Genomic DNA, 23287 nt, shown 5'->3' with positions numbered 1-23287 from the left:
TGATAGGTGACACACCTGTCTTGTGTTTTCAGTCTGTCCCACACAGATATTTCCCAAGAGTCAGTTGATAGTAAGGACAAGCAACGTGACCGCCTATTCATTTTCAGATTTCTTTCTCCATAAATTAGGAGTGGGAGAAGAGATGGGGAAGAATTGTAGGAAAACCCCTGTGCAATGAACATGGTCAACCCCTCCAGCCACACTCATCCCTTGGACTAACGCAGGAGCCTTTTTAGGCAAGGCCAGGTGCCTGGAGCACCGTGTAAGCCTGACCTAAGGGATGCGGTGGAAGGGGTAGGACGGATCTGCACCAACTCTACTGCAGGTAGGAACTGGCTGTCTCACGTCAGCAGCCCCAGCCTCTGGGGTCATAAATTCACTTGCCACTAGAATTTCCTCTACAAGTTTGATGTCTCCCTTATCCAAATGCAAAAAGAAAATTGCTGAGAATGTCAGAAACTTTCTATATTCTCAAAATAGACTAGTTCAAAGGAAATATATTACAAACAACATGCATAATTTCTAAAGTCCTAGCAGGTTTTTTTTTTTTTTAATAAAAAGTTGGGTTTGTGTTTGTGAGCAGTTAAAACCCACTGATGGAAATGCCCGTGATATACATCAGAGTGCTGGGGTTCAAATCCTGGCTCTTCTCCCAGTTCCAGCTTCTGCTGATGCACACCCCTGGAAGCAGCAGGTGGTGGTTTAAGTATGTGAGTCCCCACCACCCACTTGGGAGTCCTGGATTGAGTTCCAAACTCCTGGCTTCAGCCTCAACTCTTGTCAGTCCCAGCTGTTGCAGGTGTCTGTGCTGTGAACCAATGGGCAGGAGATCTCTCTGCCTTTCAAATAAAATAAATAAGAAAAAATTTTAAAGAGCTCTTTTTATAAAAGTAAAAAGTAGTGGGTAAAATAAACCATGTATACTTATTTAACCCGCAATATCCAGAGTGCTATCATTTCAACATGTAATCAGTACAAACTCTCAGTGAGAGACTTAGGAACCTTTCTTTTGTTCTCGGTCTTGAAATGTGCTGTGGCTTTTACATTTTCAGTACACCCTACATCAGACCAGCCACACTTCAAGTCCTTGTTGGCCACCTTTGGTGAGGGCTGCCATATTGGACAGGGCTCTGCCGGTCACTGGCTTTTCTCAGTCAACAGGCTATTGGCAGTGGTCCAGTTCCTGATCACCTGTGTCTCCCTGCACGGGGGCTCCCTGGACTCCTCCTCTGATTATGTTTGCAGGAGGGGCCGTGGATCAGCAGCAGGGAGAACTTTAGCCTCCCTGGGGCCCAGTCTCCTTTCCTTATGGTGAAACCTGACCGCCAGCCAGGCTGGGCCTGTGGGAGTTGCTCAGAGCACAGCCCCTGTTTGCAGCTCCCATGAATTGCTCTTTCTTTTCCACAGCACACAAAGAGCGAGGCCCTGCCTCCTTTGACTCTCCTCACAGCATCACAAGGAGCTGCGCAGGGCAGGTACACAAGGCTCCCTTTGTTTCTCGGCTTGCAGTCAACCCTGTACCTGCTTTACCGAGAAGTCTTACCCTGCAAAACCACATTTTTGTCCCTTTTCTTCCTTTGCCATTTTTACAGAGCCAACAATCAAACCTTCGCTTTCAACATTGAACCTTATAAAGTAGGAACAGGTTTCGGCTTTGAAAGTGGGGATTTGAGAATTTCCCAGCTCCTTGCCAGCCTTTGACTTTCTGAGAGGAAGGCTCAAAACGAGGCATTGGTTCTGCAAGCTCCAGAAATCCCTTTAAGATGCCCCCTGATAATTTGGTGACCTTATTTCCTTCTCCATTTCTCACTAACGCCATTGGCAGCATCACGGGAGGTACTCTGCACAGCATAAAACTACTGTATAGTCAGGGTATCCTGAGAACTGCGCACAAGGGGACGGGTGTGAGTGGCAGCTCTGAGCAGGAGAACTGCCGGTGGCGGTGCTGCAGGACTTCGAGCCCCCTCCTCCATCTCATCACCCCACCTCGGGTAACCTGCTCCCTAGAGAATGCATGTAATGCGGACCTTTGGGTCACGGGCAACTTCATTCTATTGCTTTAAGCCTGGAAACATTGCATTTGCAGCGTTAGCAGAACAGTTGAAAGCACAAATGATTTTACCTTTAAAACCAGCACTGCACACAATGCCGCTCCGTGGAGGATGTGGACGGATGACTTCTTAGGGGCTCAGGAAAATGGTCCCAAGTCCAAGGCTCCTTTCACTGGGATGGTTGGGATTCTCACTTCTATCGGAGAGGCTTGGCGTCGTGGAAACTAGTTTTGCTCTCAAGAAAATCTCGTAGCTGCCTTTCTTCTCTTCCTACCCATTTGGTTCACTCTGGGCTCAACCATCTTAGAGTCTGCAAGGGAAACCTATAGCCAGGGTCCCAAATCTGGCTAGTGGCCTGCTTTTGTCTTATTTTAAATTGTATTGTGATGGACATTACATTGACCACCCTAACCCCATTTCAGCCACAGTAAGTATGCGCACAGTAGCGTGCAACCCTTCTCCAGCACTCGTTCCGTCTTGCAAAAATGAAACTGCACTGAGGAACAACTTGCGCCCCTCTGCCTGAGCCCCTGGCAACCACTCTTCTTTCTGTTGCTATGGTTTTGACTAGTCTGGGGAACCTCACGGAAGTGGAATCTGTCTTGTTGGGATGGGCTTATTTCACTTCGCAAAATGTCCTCAAAGTTTCATCTGTGCTATAGCCATGTGCCAAAATTTCCATCCTTTTCAGGGATGGATAGTGTTCCACTGTGTGTGTGTGTGTTTGTCATGCATACATCTGTTGATAGGCACCTGTGTGGTTTCTGTGAGTAACTCTTCTGTGAACACAGGTGTATGAAAATCTCTTCAAGACCCTGCCTTTCATTCCTTTGGGTCTCAACCCAGAAGTGGATTTTCTGAATCCTCTGCTAGTTCTTTTGCTTTTTTGTTATTTTGAGGAGTCACCGTGCTCTTCTCTGCAGTGACTATGCCATCCTGTATTGTCACAGTGCACAGGGGTGATGGTTTCTCCATTGCCAATACTTGTTTTTTGCTGAGTTTTTGAAGGTAGCTACTCTAACTGATGTACTGTGCTATCTCTGGTTTTGATTTGCATTTCCCTGATGATTAGTGATGTTGAATATCTTTTCTTGTGTATTGGCCATTTGTGTATGAATTGAAATCCTTTGCCCATTTTTTTTAATCAAGATGTGTCAGTGGCCTGTTTTTACGAATGAAGTTGTATTGTAAATCCCCCTTACCCATTTATTTACACATTATCTATGACTTTTTTCACTAGACTGTCCCCAAAGTCTGATTATTTACTGACTAGTCCTTTAGAGTAAAAATTTGCCAGCCTCTGTTTTAGAAAATCAAGAACTGGATATGTAAGAGTCCTTCCTCTTGCTTAAAACATGACCAGAACATGTATGTAATAACACCTCACAATGACAACTCTCCATGCCGGGGTGTGGTGTCTATAGATGAGGAAACCAAGACCTAGGTTCCTGTTCCCAGCCAGCTCTCGTTCTGGGTGGCTCATGCCGTGGCTGAAAACTCTTTCTGCCCGCTCCCTTCAGGCTCACTTACCTTCACACCATCCCTCACTCTTCAGAAGTGACCCTTTCCCCCTCCACTTCAGGGGCCAGACAGGGATGTGACCTGAGGATGAGTTTTCTTCAAGCTCCTCCCCACACACTTGAACGTCTCTGCTTAGTTTCTGTCTCAGAGGGGCCACTCCCTGCCCTGGTCTCATAATCCCCTCTCAGCCCTGTTTCCCTGGAAGCGCCATCAGGTGTCCACTCCCCTTCCCTGTCCAGCCTTTTCAGTTTCTCTGGCTCACTTCCCTTGCCTTCACACAATGCCACTTCCCTGTAGATACATGCAACTCTGCAGATCTGCATATCAGTAGCTATGAGTATTTTGCTATATTCATGTGTGCTCTTGGTCTGCTTCTCTTTCTCCCCTCACTTTCCCTCTCCCTGCCCTCTCTCTCTGTCTTCACAATTTGCCTTTCCTTCAAGGTCCCACACAACCTGGATGAGTTTAAGCAAAACTCATCAAGTAGGAGTTGATGTCACCCTGGGAAACATCAGAGATCTGAAGTGAAACCCAGAAGAGCTGAGCAGCCAGGCTTTAGGATGTGCAGCCCAGGGGCATTTGGGTCTCCTAAGCCCTGGCATTAGGGTTTCCTCCCTCCGACTGCTCCTGTCTGCTTTTCTTGATGTGGCTTCCATCACTCACATGGTCTTCACTCCAAGCTGGAATCATGGCTGCAGGTGTCTCCTGGGGCCATATCTCTTCAAAACTGCCATCAGTTAGAAATGATCACCTTTTCTTAGCTCTGATTTAATGATCTTCAGAGAGGGGTGCAAATGTGGGCCATGCACCACTCTGCATTGGGTACCATGATTACAGCATTCTCTGAACCACGTGCTAAGAGTAGAGGGCAGAGCAGTTCTTTAAAAAAAAAAGTCTGCTTTGAACCAAAGACAGGAGGGGTCCTGGGTAGCAAAAGCAAATGGATTTTCATGATATGCCTGGTTTCCCTACTTCGTTTCCTACCAAACCTGTTAAAGGCATCACCATGCTTTCTGTATCTTGGTAGCCACCTATAGTTCACTCAGCCAGTTTACCTGGGCTCCCATCCTCACCCTTCCATCTCTCCGAAAGCCTTGTTAAGGTCATGGATGTCCTCATTGGCCACGGTGGACTTATCTTGAAGGCTTTTGGCCCCATCAAACTCTCTTTTCTTCTCAGATACCTTTAAACTTTGAGGCTTGGGGAGTGCCACACTGGCCTAGTTCCCCTGCTCCTCTGTGTACACATCACTGTCTTTGCTGGTCCTTGCCTTACTGGTTTTGCCTTAGGATTTTATCCCTCAGGACTGGTCTTTGTCCCCCTTTGACTGGGCATTGTGATGGCTCCCAGAGGCTCTGACCCCACGCCCAAGGGGTTGTCAAAAAGTTCACGGAAACTGTGTGCTCATATTACCCAGAAACTGTGCATGGGTCTCAAAGCATTTTGCACCAAAATAAACTTATCTTTTAATTCCATTTTGTATGATTTTTAAGCAAATTTGTTCACTTGTTTATTCAGAAGGCATAATGACAGAGATAGAAGGAGAGAGAGAGAGAGATTCTTCTATCCCCTGGTTCACTCCTCAAATGGCCACAATGGTTGGGCTAGGCCACGCCAAAGCTAGGAGCCAGGAACTCCATCCAGGTCTCCCATGCGTGTGGCGGGAACCCAAGCAGTTGGACCATCTTTTGCTGAAGCAGAGAAGCTGGGACTCCAACCAGCCTCTGATAAGGGATGTCAGCATTGCAATGTCTGATGCTCTGTGCCACAAAACCAGCCTGTGCACACACATAAGCCAGGGGCTCCTGTGTCTCTGCCTTCCAGCCTTTTCTCCATTCTGATTCCCAAGAGGCAGTTCTGGTTCTCCCTCTGGCTCCTGTGCATACAGAAACAGACACTATTTTTTCCTCTCTGGCCTCCCCTCTGCAGACATTCTTCTCCTTTTGGAGCACCACCATCTTCCCAGTCTGCAAAGCCAGGACCTGCAGGTCTTCACTTTTTCCTCCTCACTCTCTGCATCCACAAGTCAAGCCCATCTTAAATATTGCTCAGACCCCCGCAGTTCTTTCAATGCCACTTTGTTTCTGAAAGCCATCATTGCTTGCCAGGACTATTTGCAAAGCTTTACAAAGTGGCCTACTTGTTTTAAAACCCTTCCTGCTCCCTGCATGGTTATCTTTTATTATATGTATGTGTAATACATTTATTATACATAATATATAAAATATGTTTTAGTTGTATCAATGTATAGACACAAACACACTCTCATACAAATTTTTCCACAGTGCACTCTGACTATGTGACCCCTTTGCTTAAAAACGTGAATCTTGGGGTGGGCGTTGTTGCGCGGTGGGTTAGCTGCTGCTGGGGAGGCACACGTCCCACATGGGAGTGCTGGTCAGAGTTTCAGCATCCCTGCTCCTGCTAATGCATCCTGAGAGGCAGCAGATGGTGGCTCAAGTGCTGGGGCCCCTGCCACCAATACGGGAGGCCCACATGGCATTCCAGGCTCCTGGTTTCTGCCTGGCCCAGCCCTGGTTTTTGGGGGCATTTGGGAGAGTGAACCAATGGATGGAAGATCTTCCCCCACCCCCAGTGTGTGTGTGTATTTCTGTTTCTCTCTCTCTTGCTCTGCTTTTCGAGCAGTTGAAAACTAAAGATTCTTTTTTTTTTTTTTTTTTTTTTGACAGGCAGAGTGGACAGTGAGAGACAGAGAGACAGAGAGAAAGGTCTTCCTTTGCCGTTGGTTCACCTTCCAATGGCCACCGCAGCCGGCGTGCTGCGGCCGGCGCATCACGCTGATCCGAAGCCAGGAGCCAGGTGCTTCTCCTGGTCTCCCATGGGGTGCAGGGCCCAAGCACTTGGGCCATCCTCCACTGCACTCCCGGGCCATAGCAGAGAGCTGGCCTGGAAGAGGGGCAACCGGGACAGAATCCAGCGCCCCAACCAGGACTAGAACCTGGTATGCCGGTGCCACTAGGTGGAGGATTAGCCTATTGAGCTGCAGCGCCGGCCAAAAATTAAAGATTCTTTAGAAGTGCATCTTTTTCTTACTTTGTTCAAGGGGAGCAGCCAGCACCCATTGGTCTCATATCTTAATACTCCTCTTCATACAGCCCTGCCTCAAGTGCCTCAAGCTGAACGCCATTCTCTTCATGCCTTCTAAAATATGTGTTTATTCCCACAAATTCGTATATGACATAGTTTTGCATCCTTAATCTATTTCCACTTTATTTGAAAAGCAGAGATCTTCCATCTCCTGGTTTACTACCCAAATATCCAGGCCAGGGCCAAAGCCAGGATCCTGGACCTCAATCAAGGTCTCCCACATGGGTGACAGGGATCCACATATGTGATCCATCACCTGCTGCCTCCCAGGATCTGCATTAGCAGGAAGATAGGTCAGGAGCAGAGGACTAGGACTTGAACCATGCACTCTGACATGGGATGCAGGCATTCCAAGTGAGATTAAATTTAACTATTGGGCCAGATGCGTGCCCCTCACAATGTTTTTATAGTGAAAAAATTCTGTTTACAAGATTTATTGTGGGGACCGTCTCTGTCATAGCAGGTAAAGCCGCCACCTGCAGTGCCGGCATCTCATATGGGTGCTGGCTGAAGTCCCGGCTGCTCCACTTCCAATCCAGCTTTCTGCTATGGCCTGAGAAAGCAGTAAAAGATGGCCCAAGTCCTTAGGCTCCTGTACCTGCATGGGAGACCCAGAAGAAGCTCCTGCCTTCTGGCTTCAGATCAGTGCAGCTCCGTCCGTTGCAGCCATCTGGGGAGTGAACCAGCAGATGGAAGATTGTTTCTCTGTTTCTGTGTCTCTGTAATTCTGCTTTTGAAATAAATAAATAAATAAATCTCTTTAAAAAAAAAGATTTATTGTGGAAAACGGTAACGTCTGTCTGTGCTCCTTCTCAAAGTGACCATTTTCTTTCTTTTTTTAGAAAGGAGGAAGGGAGGGACAGAGAGAGTGAGATCATCCATCTGCTGGTTCATTCTCCAGGTGGCCCCAACGGCCAGGCTGAAGCCAGGAGCCAGTAGCTTCTTCCAGGTCTCTCATGAGGGTGCAGGGGCCTATGCACTTGTGCCATCTTCCATTGCTTTCCCAGGCACATTAGCAGGGAGCTGGATGGGAAGTAGAGCAGCTGGGACTCAAACCAGTGCCCATATGGGATGCCGACACTGCAGGTGGTAGTTCAAACTTTTATGCCGCAACATTTTAAATTTACACTTATTTTGCTCTCTTGTGTGTGGCTGATGCAGACATGTACTTCCCCTTCTACATGCTCCCACTGTAGTTACAACATAAATTGAAAAATACATATTCAGACTTTATATTAATGTAAATAGAACATTTTTCATAACAGAACCACACCATGTATTATGACTGCATTTTCTTTCTTGAACAACTTTTTTTTTAAATTTTTCCATGAGTTAATTGCTGTGGTTTTTAAATTGTTTACTTTTCTATATACCAATCAGTGATTTCGTCCTAAGCTCCTTGCCAGAGTTAAAGTAATTCTCCCAATATATTCACACATGTCAGGTAATCCATCTGTTTTATTTATGTTCCAGTGCTCTGTCTTCTGGAATCTCTCTGTCTCCTCATCTGAGTTTTCAATTTGGGGGAATGAAGATGATTTTAAGAGAAAGCACTCAGAAACAAAACACATACATTACTCAGGCGTTAGGAGAGAAAAGAAAATGCTTTTCCCAGCTGTCATCTCCACTTACTTTATTTAAAAAAAAAATCATCATCAATTTATCTATGTCAGTGTATTATGTGAATTACACGGCCTCTTGTATTACATGGCCTAACTAGTTTGTTTCCACTTAGAAGCCTGTAAAATGTAGACTCTTCCATCAGTATATGGTGGGATGGGTAGCCTAGCTGTTACGATGCCTTTATCCCACATCAGAGGGCCTGAGTTCGATTTGGTTCCAGGCTCTAGCTTCACACCAGTGCAGATCGTGGGAAGCAGCAGTGATGGCTCCGTTAACTGGGTTCCTGCCCCTTTGCTGGTAGACTCAGATTGCATTCCCAGCTCCTTGCTTCAGCCTGGACCATCCCTGGGCTTTGTAGCCATTTGGAGAGTGAACCAGAAGGTGTGAACTCTGTGTGTTTGTCTCTCTCAGTCTCTCACATCAGTTTTTTTTTTAATTTTTAAGTATATGGTGGGATGATGACAATGCTGCTGCTGATGATAATGAACCTACAGAGGATAATAAATAAACAAATTATATCTTTTTGTGTGTGTTTGCAAAAAAACATAAAGCAGCTACAGAAGAGGAACCATTGGCATGATGGCTTCTTCTTTTTTTTTTAAGATTTATTTAATTTATTTGAGAGGCAGAGTTACAGAGAGAGGTAGAGATATACAGAGAAAGGTCTTCCATCCACTGGTTCACTTCCCAAATGGTTGCAATGACTGGAGCTGAGGCAATCCAAAGCCAGGAGCCAGGAGCTTCTTCTGGGTCTCCTACATGGGCGTTAGGGCCCCAAAATTTGGGCCACTTTCCACTGCTTTTTCAGGCCACAGCAGAGAGTGGGATCAGAAGTGGAACAGCTGGGCCTCTAACCAGCGCCCATATGGAGTGCCGGAACTGCAGGCCAGGGCCCCAACCTGAAGCGCCACAGCTCCAGCCCCATGATGCTTCTTACACATGAGCTTCTCAGAAGCCCCATGGTTCTTCATTGGAACACAGTAACACAGCTAAAGTTCCCATGAAGATAGTTTATATTTCATCAGCACTAAGAACTTGCCAGGCCCTGGACTGAGCGCTGTACCTGCCTTGTTTCTCTTACTCTATGCTACAGTCCTATGCGGTTAAACTGTCACTACTATGAATTCCCAGAGGAGACCCTACTGGCTGGCCCAGAGTCACACAACCAGTGTGCATGGGATTCAAGAGGAGAGAGCCCATGAACTCTGACCTGAGAGCCCCATGCTTGCCTCTGTGTCAGCCTGCTCGTGACCTTAGAGTGTGGGACCCACTGATAGACTAATGAGTGATTGAGGGGAATACAAAACACATTTTGAAGAATGAGCACCAACTATATTATGAGCATCAGATCATTGGAATCTTTTTATGTTCAAGTCTGTGTTCCCAGCTTTGCTCTGGGTGTGTTTGCTGAATTTTATTGAGTGCACCCCCTCCTTCCCACAAACATGTCAGCATATGTTCTTTCTATGAAGAAGGAAGAAAGAGCACACATATTAAGCAATGCCTGCAAGATTCTGCAAAATCAGAATTAGCTTTTCTCTCTGTTTTCACCTAAGACCCTACTTGGACTTGCCCCTGGTCCAGGATATCACACTTTGCCATCATTCCCTTCCCCTGCCATGTCTTTTCTGGGCTCCTGCAGATGCTACTCCACTGCCATGAAATCTCTTTGACCCCTTCTCCTCCTGGGAGGCACTCACTCACCCTTAGGACAGTTCAGATGTCACCTCCACAAGCTGTGCTTTCTGTGACTTTTGCAGAGGATTTCCTTTTTCATGTTCAACAGGGACACAACTTAGCTTGCCTCCACTGTAGCATGCCTCAGTGCTCTCTACACAAGCCCCTCGCACAGTGCTCGGCCCTCTGAAGGTATTTAGCAAAAGTTTACTTAATTAATGAACAAAGAAATCAATGGATGAGTGGATGAATATTCTCTGTAAACTTTCTCCATAGACCAAGAACCTGGCAATTCTCCAGAGCTAATTTCCCCAAATAGGAAAATTTCCCCAAGCTGTTCCCTCCATAGTTTACCTTCTCATATCTTCATTTGAAATTTTTATTTTAAAATATTGCATAGTGGAAAGTGGCTGATCCTTAATTTCTGACTTTTTATTGTACCCAGCCGAGTGCAAATATTCCATTCCACTACTTTGTTATTCTTTTCGATATTCAACATACATATTACCCATAAAAATGTGACTTCCTGCTTTATTTCTAGTGTAACACATGAGGGTTCTATAAAAATCCACCAGAGAAAATGAAATGTAGTGCAGACAGAAGATTTTATCTGTGCATGTGGCTCCCCACTGTCGATTCGTATCATGTAATTCTACTTAGCACTTCTGGGCCATTTCCTTCAAAGCACTTTCCAAGTATTACCTAAGTGATGCAGCATAGGTGAGGGTGGGATGCCAGGAACGTGAGCTGTAAATGCAGAACTGTTAAACACAGTTCCGAGGAAATTAGATTTTAGAGTTGGAAAAGAAATATGCTCCTGACACCAACACCCTGTCTCACTTCAAATGACCAAGTCCCCACCTCCCTTCCAACATGTCCTCCATGAGGACAAGGGCGATATTATGTTAACTGGAAGGGCAATGGAGAAGTGGTTTTCCAAAGATTATGAAAAGCTATAATCCCCAGTGGGCAGCCTCATTACAGGACAGTTTAATTAGAAGTTTTCAGAAAAAGAACTAGAACTACCAGCCCTTCATAATCAAGACATGGTCCACTTCAACTGGAAAAGCCACTGACGGTTCAAGAGCAAGAGTAAGGTTAAATTGTAATAACTGCATCTGTTACTAATTAAGTACCTACTGTATGCCAGGTGTTTTGTATGAAATATCTTTAATCCTTTTCACAACACTCAGGACAAAGTAATGAATCTTCAGAATTGATATGTGTTCGATGTTAGCTTCAAGCTATGAGGGGTCTCTCCCATAAGGACAGCTTTTGGAAAATGCTACCAGATAGAGAAGGCCAAAGGCTGAATCAGGAGTTTTGCTTTTTCAGAATTCCTGTTTTCAGTCTCATGAAAATGTCTGCAGGGTTCAGGTTAACAAGTTGTGACCCCTAGGGAACAGGCTTACGGGTTCGGTGTCAGTTTTTAGACTTCTGAATTACTTGCAATAAAAAAAGCATATGATGATTTAGTAATTTCAAAACATTATAATGAGAGAAAAGTGTAAAGGTTTTGTATAGTCTGGGTTCTGTTTTCAAGTGTTGCCTCTCTGGCCAGGCTGGTGTCCACCGCAAATCCAAGGTGGGCGTGTGCTCTGTCCAGTGCATCCGTGTGTCTGACCGTCTAGCAACTGCCTGCTCCCTAGTAAGCACTTAGCCGTTATCTGTTGAGTGACTTCTCTATGGAAACTCTTAATGTTCTGTTTTCCTTTCAATGACAATACAAAAGTGAAACGTTGGGGCTGGTGCTGTGGTGTGGTAGGTAAAGCTGTCTGTAGTGCCGGCATCCCCTATGGGCACTGATTTGAGTCCCAGCTGCTCTACTTCTGATCCAGCTCCCTTCTAACAGCCCGGAAAAGCAGCAGAAGACGGCCCAAGTGCTTGTGCCCCTGCACCCCCATGGGAGACCAGGAAGAAGCTCTTGGCTCCTGGCTTTGCATCAGGCCAGTTGGGACCATTTGAGGAGTGAACCAGCAGATGGAAGATGACTCTCTGTGTGTCTCTCCCTCTCTCTCTGTAACTCTGCCTTTTGAATAAAATAAAATAAATCTTTTTAAAAAAACATAGTGAAACATTGTGTGTATCTTGAGATTGGCGTGGTGTTTCAGTGCGTAGGTCTGCATTAAGGCTTTACTCTTATGCTCATGGCAAATGGCACAAGTGAATGAGAAAAAAATGCAACTGCAGTGCTTAAATGAAGTGCACCTGCTAAGCTAAGGCCAAGGACGCGGTGTCAGGCTGTAGAGTGATAGCTGCACAGATGTCACCACGCCCTTTACTGTGTAGCCACATGGAGCTCAAGAGCATCAAGGTCAGTGATTTCCTGTCAGCCGGAGAACAGCAACTGTCACATTAATGGTTTTCCTTTGGCTTATGGGGTTCTCATTGCATTTTTGAATCTTAGTTTGATAATTGTGTAAAACCCATAAGCAAAGTGTAATTTCTGTGTGCCTGTAGATGAGTGTTATAATAAAACTAACTTATGTCAAGCACTGAAAATCTGTCAAAACTTTTTTTTAAAAAGGAATAACTCAGAGAAATGCAACCTGAAGTTGTTATTGAAAATGTTAGAGCAAACAAACTAATGATGGGGCCCTATGTCATGGGCGTTGAACTATCAAATCCATAGTGTGCACGCATTGGTCAGGTGGAAATGCACCGAATAGGACTGCTAGCCAAGCTGAGCCTCCTACCCCCAGGACATACTCACTGACTTTATCTACTGTTAATCAGAAACAAGATATATAGTATCTTTGGCCTTCTCCAGACCTTCCAGTCTAGTAGCCCTATTAGTTGTTCATTTAACAAAAACTCAGCGAGAGCCCTCCAGATGCCAGACCTGGCTCTCAGCTCTCGGGCTTTCTGTACGCAGTCCTGACAGTCTTCTCCGCCATGTGTGTCTCTCCCGCTGATACTGTTTACTCAACTGCATGTGGTTTCTGTGATTATACATTAATTGCCAGAACCAGGCAACAAGAAGTGAGATGCCCATGGTTTCTGCCATGCTGAGACTTGAACTCCACCACACTGAGCTCTCCCTGTGGACCTGACCTCACTGTGGGGGCCAGGAAATGGCCAAGTATTCCCCAGCTCCAGGCTTCTCTCTCTGCTTGGTTTCCTTCCCCAAAGGGCCCAGGAGACGTGGGATTTGCCTGAATTCTCACAAGTAATTAATACTAATTCTAGTTGCCTCTTCTGCCAATTCAACAGATCCACCTCTGAGTAACACAGAACCCTCAGCATATGATGTCTGATCTTGTAACAAATAAAAACGTGTTTAAATGATATCAAGTTATCAAGTTGGAAGAGTAGGAAATAGAATGATATAAGTCTTGACTGTAGCTACATGAAATATATGTATAATTCCTAAGAAGGTTTGAGAGGAAAATTATTGTGTTATTACATATTATTATAAATATAGCATTCTATTGTGTTCAATGCTTATGACATTTTTTTTCCATTGAATTTGAGACTAGTTGAATTCAGTTGACATCTCATTCTTTTGGTAAACATTTGGTGGTTCCAAGTTTTCTCAACATTTTTTTTGTCCTCGCTTCAAGATGATTATGATTGGCTTTAAATTTAACAACAGTAGTCCTTACCTTCTGCCTTTCTTATTTCAAATAGGGGTCATCTGCTTTGCCCAGTGGTCTAGAAGCTCTACCATTCTCCATGATTTCTCAAAGACCAAAAATGCTGAGAAGCATTCTGACGTCATATTGTCTGCTTCTCTCAGTGCCCTTGAAATTAAGTTGCTAAGATCCGGGGTCCTTATCTTTAGGTTTCAGTTTCCCTCTTTACAATGCTTATACTATGTTCTCAAGGAATCAGCATTTCCATCTGAGAAAAAGGAAGGTAAGGTAAGATTGTCTCTGATTCACCTTCTAGGTCTGAATGATTACATTAAGAACAACTGTGTATTGCACAAATTTGAAAAGGTCTCTCATCTGTAATAAAAGTATAAAAAGTCAAATTTGGCAGCCGAAAAACTTGAACTTAAAACATAAATTTAAGAATGGAGGGAGCCAGTGCTGTGGCATAGTAGGTTAAGCTCTGCCTTCAGCGCCAGCATCCCATATGGGCAGCCAATTCGAGTTCCGGATGCTCCACTTCTGATCCAGCTCCCTGCTAATGGCTAATGGCCTGGGAAAGCAGTGGAAGATGGCCCAAGTGCTCGGGCCCCTCACCCATGTGGGGGACCTGGAAGAAGCTCTGGCTCCAGGAGCCTCCAGGAGGCTTTGGATGGAGCCAGCTCTTGCTGTTGTGGCCATTTAGGGAGTGAACCAAAAGATGGAAGATCCCTCTGTAACTCTGCCTTTCAAATAAATAAATAAATCTTAGAAAGAGAGAGGTATAATACCATGGGGTTTTTTGGTATTTTTTATTATAAAGTCTATACTATTTGATTTCAGAAACAACACTTAATGAAAAAATTAAGAACTAGTGTGAATATTTTCAACAGAATTTTTATTCCTAATATCCTGATATTCACTAAGGTACAACTTATGATCCAGTCACGAAAGAACAAATATTGTATTACTCCATTTACAGGAGCCACCTAGAGCGCTCAAAGTCACAGGGACAGTGAGAATGGTGATTGCCAGAGGCTGGGAAGACAAGACAAAGAGGAATTACAGTTTAATGCTTACCACATTTTGGTTTTACAGCATGAAAAGAGTTTTGTGAGTGGAGAGTGGTGATGGTAACACAATAATGGAAATATTCTTAATTCTACTGAACTGTACACTTAAAAGAGTTAATATGTTAAAATCAGAAACTGTATTATGAATTATTCAAATGCAAGGAAGTCAGTTTCACTTTTATATATTCATCCAAGTGTCTTTTTTCCTAATTATAAAAGCTAGACACGAAAATTAGAAATTTAAAGGCAAAATTATTTCTTTACAGATGATGCAAGCACATCTGGAAAACCCAGAGGATCCACTGACAAATTATTAGAAATGTGAGAATTCCATAAGGTGTCTGGTAAGAGAATTGATTCTAAAATGTAGACCATTCACACATAAACATTATTAAGAAAATGTAATGAAATCTCAACTTTATATATAACTTTTAAAAATAAAGAACTTAGAATGAAATTAACTAGAACTTAAAAAAATCTTAAAAGCTGAAAACTTTGCACAAGACAAATTGATGGGAGTAACTGAAGAGATATGTGTAGTTCTAAATATGAAGACTCAAAATGTAAAACTATAAATTTATAAATCTATCTTTTGTAAAAGTAGTTAAATGTATTCCAAAGTGTATATAAAAGATACATATGTGAGAATACCCAAAAAAATCTTTTAAGAAAGTAAAAGGGGATAAAAGTGAATTAGTACTTCTAGTAATAAAGTGTATTATAAAAATAACAATTTTAAATGGTTGATAGTTACTAGAATAGATGATTGAAACAAAGTAAAATTCAAAAATAGAGCCATATACATACATGAATCTGCTATATGATAAAAGTGGATTCCAAGTCATTAGGGATAAATATACATTTTTAAAATAAGTACATTGGCTAATCCTTTGGACAAAAAATAATGCAGTATTTCTCATGCCAAAATAAGTTCTTCAGAGTTCAACAATTTAAACTTACATATAAGTACCAGATAAAATATGAGAAATAATTTTTTATAAGAATGAAGTTTAACATCCATTGATTAAGAACTCATGGCCCAGCGCCGGATTCTGTCCCGGTTGCCCCTCTTCCAGGCCAGCTCTCTGCTGTGGCCAGGGAGTGCAGTGGAGGATGGCCCAAGTCCTTGAGCCCTGCACCCCATGGGAGACCAGGAGAAGTACCTGGCTCCTGCCATCGGATCAGCCGGTCGCGGCGGCCATTGGAGGGTGAACCAACGGCAAAGGAAGACCTTTCTCTCTCTCTCTCTCTCTCTCTCACTGTCCACTCTGCCTGTCAAAAAAACAAAAAACAAAAAACAAAACAAACAAACAAACAAAAAACTCATGGCCCAGAAACAGTAAATAAATACTTAATAAATAGGACCATGTCAAACTTAATCATTTCTGCAGAGGTATGTTATTGTGCAGAGTTATGTTAAAGTTAATAGAAAATATTAAGGGTAATGTTCTTAAGATCTAAGAAATTCTTTGAATAAATAGGGAAAAGAAAGAAAAAAAGACAATTTCTCTTCCAAGAATTTATCTCATATGAATAATCAGGTAACTGTGCACAGAATTAGTTGAGATGACATTTAGCACAGTATTTATGAAGGATGACAAAATGCCCGAAACTCTCTCCCTTCTCACACATACACTCCTTGTAATGAAACACGTTAGATTTTCCCACCAAGCCCTGGGGTCTATTTCTCCACCCCTTGAATCTGGTTGGTCATGTGACCCAGGCTGGCCAATGAGACATTAGTAAATGTTTCAGAAGCAGAGGTTTTAAAAGCATTTGTACATGGAGACTTGGCTGTCTGAGACCTTGAAGCCGCTGTGTAAAGGAACCCAGGTAGCTCCCTGGAGGAAGAGAGACCATGTGGAGGGAGGCCCTCACCATTTCGGCTGTGCCAATACACCCAGTTTCTTCATCAAATCATAAGCTTCAAAAAAAAGAGGCTGTTCTTTGAAGACATGAAATATTGGAGTCCTTTGCTTACATAATGAAAGCTGACTCATGGGGCATTATTTGTAACTGCCTAAAAATAATCTTTATGTTCTTGTCCACTGACAGAAGAGCATAAGAATTCCTTGTGTTGGCTGCAAGAGTATAGGTTTGTTAAGTGGAATATCATTCACTCATACAATAGAATATACAACTATCATTAAGAACAATGGTGTATGTAGATATGTATTTAGTGACATGGGTGGCTCTTCCTGATGTGCTGTTAAATGGGGAAAAAAGACAGTATACAGAATATGATCTCATTTTAAACTAAAAAAAAAAAAACTAAGTAAACAGTGTAGTCAGCAAGTTTTTCTCCAATGTAAAAAATGGATATTTCTGTTCTTTCTTAAAATCAAAAAAAATTTTTTCTTATCCTTGTCATCTCATTTATTGACTTAGCATACAAGAAATGAGTATAATGTGTGTGTGTGTGTGCGTGTGTGTGTTTTATGGAAGAGATACTGAATCTCATCTGATAAATGCAGGAAAGATCTTAATTAACTTTTAAAAGGCATTGTCTGTGTCTGTGTCCTGCACCCCGGTACCCTTTCCGTGCCCCTCTTCCCTTCTGCTTTGGGAAGCTTCCTTTGCATGTCTGTCCTGGGGTTCCCCTTCCATGACTCTGCTGTTCAGCTTCCCTCTCTGAGGCTGCTGGCCTCCATGAAACAGTCATTATAATGTTATTCTTTCCGTCTGCAGTCAGTTTCCCAGGAAGGATCTGTGTCTGTGAATGAGACCTGAGAGCCCCTGGCTACAGACGTACTTTTGTGTTCTCAGCAGGCAAAGTAATGTGAGAAGACAGGGATGGCCCGAATGTTACCAGGTGCCAGGGATGGTTCTGAGATGGGGGTGGGAGGCGGCAAAACTAATGCATGAGGGAAACTGCTTTCACGCCCAGTGTACAGAACAGAATGCAATCGTAACAAGGTCTACTTAGTATTTATGACTCTTCCTAAGACACTCAGTCTCTTTTCCAAAGTGTTTTGTTTTTGTTTTTGTTTTTTTTTTCCTTTTTAAATTATGAGTAATCTTCAGGTAAGCAGACTCCTTGTTACTGATTGCAAAACAGCACCAACATGACTGATGGACCTCTAGTCTTAACATCTGCCATCTGATCATTACTAGGGGGAGGGGTACTTTAAGTTTCCACATATAGAAACTGAAAACTGGGGCCAGCATTGTGGTGCCTGCGCATCCCATTTGGGAGTGCTGGTTCAAGTCCAGCTGCTCCACTTCCCAGCCAGCTCCCTGCTGATGTGCCTGGGAAAGCAGCAGATGAGCCACCCACATGGAAGACTCCCATGGAGTTCCAGGCTCCTGGCTTCAACTCAGTCCAGTCCAGTCCCACTAGGCCATTTGGGGAATGAACCAGGCAATGGAAGATTGTGTGTGTGTGTGTGTGTGTGTTTCCCTCTCTCGCACTCTGTAATTCTGCCTTTCAAATAAAATAAAATCATTTAAAAAACTAAAATAAGAAAGTGTAAATTTAAACCCATGAATAAAAAAGCAACAATCGATTTAGATCGGGAAAGTAACAATAGTATGCCTCTGCTTTCCTACCTAAGCCCACCCCATCTATACATCTTTTCCTGCATACATATCATGGGGACAGAAATTTTTAAGTGAGTTTCCATAGGTAGATTTACAGTGCTTATGTGGCATTTGGGGGCAATTTCAGAGCCTTTGTATTTGGTTTTCCAAACACTCAATCAAAATGCTAAGTGATGCAGTGTCAGTATGTGGTTTGGGAGCTTCAGGATAGTTTTCAGTTTTTTAATTGGTTCAGCCCCATGTTTTCTCTAACGGTTACAAATGATTAGAGGCTTGAAGCTATGCAGTCTGCTTGGTGGAAGGTAATCCTGTCCTGCTAGTTATTCACTGTGCCCGGGAAGAAAAACTGCAGTGTTTAATACATTATCAGTGCAAATGGTTGCACGGATCCTGAACTGCAGCAACTATTAACCGCGGGTGTGTGTTAATCCATAATTACAGTTGAACCATTTCTTGGAGTTGCCAACGATTTATGTGTTTGAGGTTCTTCAACACCATGCAGTAAGTATGGAAATAAATTCCTCAAAGCTATATATAATCAGACTAAAGCACACTTCTCTTAAACATGCCCTCTAAAATGTGTACAGAACTCTCTCTCCTTTATTGGGAATCCACATGTTGTCGGGCCATGTATTTTTGTAGCTATTTCTCTCTATGACTTATCACCTTTGAGTCTGAATATATTGAAGGAGCAGATAGTTATTACTGCCATCCTAAAATAGTGCGGTTTGAACTAAACACTCTTGTTTTAAATCACTGCGAGTGGGAGAGTCACAGAGCTGTGGGGGTTTCCAATTACTGCCCACCCATCACTGTGGCTGGGTGGGTGGGTGGGGTGGAAGGGGAGGTGGTGGTGGTGCTTAAGCTCAAGGAGAGCAGGATGTGTCTGCTTCCTAAGTGCAGTTCTTGCTTTCTAATGTGGTGGGCAGAAAGTGTATCTTCATCACATCTTACTACTCTATTACCTTGCCGCGTGCTCTGGAAACGTGGTCTAGGTCCAGACTTTAAGAAGATGTGACCAGAGTGTAATGGAGACACAGGCAGGCCAGCATAGCTACGTTGCAGTGAGACACGTGGAAACAGTGAGGAAAGGATGCATGTGCAGCCCGCATGTCATTAGCTGATGAGGTGGGAGAAGGTGTGCTGATAGAAGACAGGAAGGTCCAAGCACCTGGCTCCTGGCTTCGGATCAGTGCAGCGCACCAGCCGCAGCGGCAATGGAGGGGTGAACCAATGGAAAAAGGAAAACCTTTCTCTCTCTGTCTCTCTCTCTCACCGTCCACTCTGCCTGTTTAAAAAAAAAAAAAAAAAAGAGGAAGACAGGAAGGTCTCCAAGCCAGGCCCTGGAGCAGACCTGGACGTAACCCTGGTTTCGGCAGAGCCCCTGCTCCGTGAGCTCGGGCAGATTTCCTCATCTACACTCAGCCTTCGTTTCCTTATTAGTAGAGATATAGTAATACTAGTGAGACAGGACATGAAGAAAGCTTAGTATCTAGAAAGAGCTCATAAAATAATGGCCATCATCATTACTGCTCCATTGCTCTCCGTCCTCACTCCGCAGAAAAAGAGACTAGATTGAGACTTATGGGTAGAATAAAATCCTAGTTCACACAGCTGTGTGAGCAGGTCAGGTTTTCAGTCTCTTGTCCATGTTTTTCTATTATCCAGTGACACTTGAGAGGGAGAAACCACTGAGATGCGAGCCTGCTTCTGGCATCGTTTACGTTCTGTCTGAGATGTGCCCGTCTGCAAGACAACAAAATAATGCACTTGCTGAGATGACATTTCTCCTGCTGGGCAGGAAGTTATCATTATACCCTGGTGAATATGATCTTCGAAGGACAGAGTAGGTGTAGGTGGGAGCCGGTGGAGGAGAAAGAAGGAAGGAAGGCAGAAACACAGCAAGATCAGAGACAAGGCGCTTCGTGTCAAGTCATGGACACTAAAAATTCCATGCAAAATTGGCTTTGGTGTTGCCAAAGCATTGAAAACAATGTGGTATTGGGCCATCCTTCTCCTCCACCAGCTGCTTGGATTGGTGGTAAGCATGGGGAGATGAGGTTGATCCCCTCTGTTAACAACTAGGGGGAGAGGTACTAAAGGCCCAAGATGAGTCTTATGAATGGATTTGGCTTAGGGAGTTAGGGCAAAAGGGAAGCATTTTTGGGGCTTTTCCCCTTTCAAGTGTTACTTCATTGCAGAGTTTATGGTAAAATGCATCTAAAACAAAACAAAACAAAAAAACCACTAAGGGTCTCCTTTGATGAGAATCCCTAGCACCTGTCCAAAGTTCCACAGACCCCTGGGAGACAAGAAGGAAGAACGAGATGGGGCAGGGTGGTTGTGGCTGTTTCACGGTGATGAAAGAAGTGGGTGCTCAGGAGGACCCTTGTGTGTCCTGTATCAGTGGAACTTGGGGAGCTGAACCGCAGCCTGTCTGAGATGAGACCACACGGACTTCACTCTATTCCATCTTCCCACATAATCTCTTACATTTCTGCAGCACTCCACAGCTGCTTCATCCAGACCTCACGACAGCACCATGCAGGGAGCAGGTGCAGGTTAGCATCATTCTTCTACAGGTGAGAACTTTGCCATTTAGAGAGGCTGAATAACATATGCAGTTGATGAAGCTGCTAAGTGCACAGGCAGGACTTGAATTAAAATTCTTCTGTTTCTGAACCCAGTTCCTATTCCCCTGTGATCAGTCTTGCTGTCATGCGTGTTGTGTAAATGTGAATTAGCTCATGAACAGTTAGATAAATGGGAATGATGTTGATAGAATGAGGAGATTGTGTTGGTTCATACACAATTTATCAGAAGCAAAAGAATCTTGAATAATAAAAGTAGAATCATAATTTTCAGTGAGAGGAAAAAAACCCCTCAGTCTGGTTGCTGCACTGGCATCAGGTGTTGCTACCAATTGTATTTTTAAAGATTCAGAATAGGCACTGACCCCTGGGCTCTCACCCCAGGCTTGCTTGGCTTCCCACTGATGGCCACAGGGCCAACCCCCCACCCCTTTCAGGGCAGCTCTCCTGGCTCAGAACTCCACTTCCAGTGGCATGTTTTCATCTCTTTCCAGGCTTGTGCCAATTTCCAACATTTCTACCCTATTATTTTTGGGCATTTTTCATGTCTAAGGTAACAGTATCCTGTCATATTCACTGCCAGCTGGGCAGCAAGTTATCTCTGCTGCTGCCCATGAGCCTTTGCATGTATTGGTGCTGTGGTTACAAAATCGCATACTTTAGTTTTTTAAATTTTCATTTGCAAAGATTTTTATTAATTCAGTCATTTGTATTTGAAAGGCGGGGCAGGGTGGCGGGGGGAGCCAGCCTGCTATTTGCTAATTCACTCCCCAAATGTTACAAGGATTTAAAATAATGATTTCCCCCCTAGTTTTGTCCCTGAATTCCACATAGTTTGGTTAGCCTGAAAAAAGAGAAAACTGGGAGACATTGTAATAGCCAGGCTCAAGCATGTGAAAGACAGTTTTATGAGAAAGGACTAGATTTCTATATGACCGAAATTGGCCACAAAGACAATAATAGATGAATAGTCGGCTCTCTGGGAGAAGAAAGAAGGTTGGTTCAGAAGGCACTGGGTACCTATATTTGAAAGGAATAAATGTATGGAATCAATCATCTATGATCAAGTTTAAGCAAATAGGAAAAGAAGAACAGAGGCAGGCATTTGGCAGTCGTTTGCATGCTATTTGGGACAGCTACATCCCATATTAGAGTACCTGCAATTCCAGTTTCCTGCTGAAGTACACCCTGGGAAGCAACAGGTGATTACTCATATAGGTGGGTCCCTGCCACCCATGGCTCCTGGTTTTGGCCTCACCCAGACTCAGCTGAGGTGGGCATTGGGAAGTACGCCAGTAGGTGGGAGATTTCTCTTCCTCTTTCTGCCTCTCAAAAAAAAAAAAAAAATAATTAATTAATTACCTTTGAAAAATAAGAGCAAATGAAACCCAAAATTAATTCTTTTGCCATATAACTATTTAATGCTACTGTCCTCATAATCAACTCCTGGTGATTTCAGAATAAAGAAGGCTTATTCAAAGGAAGTTCTAAAATAAGAAACGAAATAAATGAGAATAAAATGTAAAAGCAATAGAGAAAACCAACAAGGTCAAAATAGCTCTTTTAAAAGATGAATAAAATTGATAAAACTTCAGCCAGTTTGATCAAGAAAAAAGAGAATGAGTAAATACCAGTTTTATTAATGGCAGAATTATCATGACAGATCCACGGATATTAAAACAATAATAATAAGATACCATAAGCAATTTATGCTGATTAATTTGACAGACAAAATGGACACATTTCCTTAGAATTTTACCAAAACTGACACAATAAGAAATCTAAAATCTGAGTAACCTATAACTGCTAGACATTGAATTTATTGTCATGAGTCTTCCAGAAAGAAAACTCCAGACTCAGATAACTTCCCTAGGGAATTTTATCATTCATTTTAGGAAAAAAATAACAACAATTTCACAAAACCTTTTTCAGAAAGTAGAGAGGGAGTGAATTCTTGTTTAATGAGGCCAGCATTACCTTGATATTAGAAACAGACAAGACTATTTCAAGAAAAGAAAATTACGAATACCCTATGCATGTAAATATAAAATCTTTAATAATAATAATAGCAAATCAATGTAATGTATCTAGCAATGTTTATAAAGAATAATATTTCACCAAGTGGATTTTGTCAGAAGAATGCAAGATTGTTTGACATTCTGACATGACTTTTAATCCTTAACATTAGCAGATTAAAAGGGAAAATTATTTGATATCTCATAGATGTAGAAAAAGCATCTGATGCAATTCAATTTATACTCATGACTTTTAAAAAACTAATTGTCGCTCCCCCTCTTCATGGAGGAACGACACTAAACCCTGCCTAGGCTTCATATCCGAGTCACGGCACCATTATGTCGCTCCCCCTCTTCGTGGAGGAACGACACAGGACCCTGCGCTGTTCTTTTGTCTGCTCGGCCCTCCCCGGGTTTGCTGCTGGTTCTTCCCGGGTTGGCTACTGGTCCTTCCACTTCCGTGGAAGGGCGGTTCCCCATGGCCACTTTCCCCACTTCCGCGGGGGAGCGGCACAC

At 43.3% G+C, this 23287-nt stretch overlaps 1 protein-coding gene across 1 annotated transcript in view; it reads left to right on the top strand.

Annotated features, from left to right (window-relative positions):
- The window catches only part of ZDHHC21 (zinc finger DHHC-type palmitoyltransferase 21), a 117775-nt gene extending 102811 nt beyond the window's left edge, over positions 1-14964 (top strand). The window contains exons 9-10 of the transcript XR_007924083.2: positions 13611-13838; positions 14892-14964. The gene's annotated coding sequence lies outside the window, so the exon portion shown is untranslated. The remainder of the gene's footprint in view (positions 1-13610; positions 13839-14891) is intronic.
- Positions 14965-23287: the final 8323 nt, after the last annotated feature.

The sequence above is a fragment of the Oryctolagus cuniculus genome, chromosome 1 (assembly GCF_964237555.1).
Source record: "Oryctolagus cuniculus chromosome 1, mOryCun1.1, whole genome shotgun sequence".
In the NCBI taxonomy this organism is placed as follows: Eukaryota; Metazoa; Chordata; class Mammalia; order Lagomorpha; family Leporidae; genus Oryctolagus; species Oryctolagus cuniculus.
Note: the sequence above shows the minus strand (reverse complement) of the source record. Positions and strands in the feature narration are given on the sequence as shown.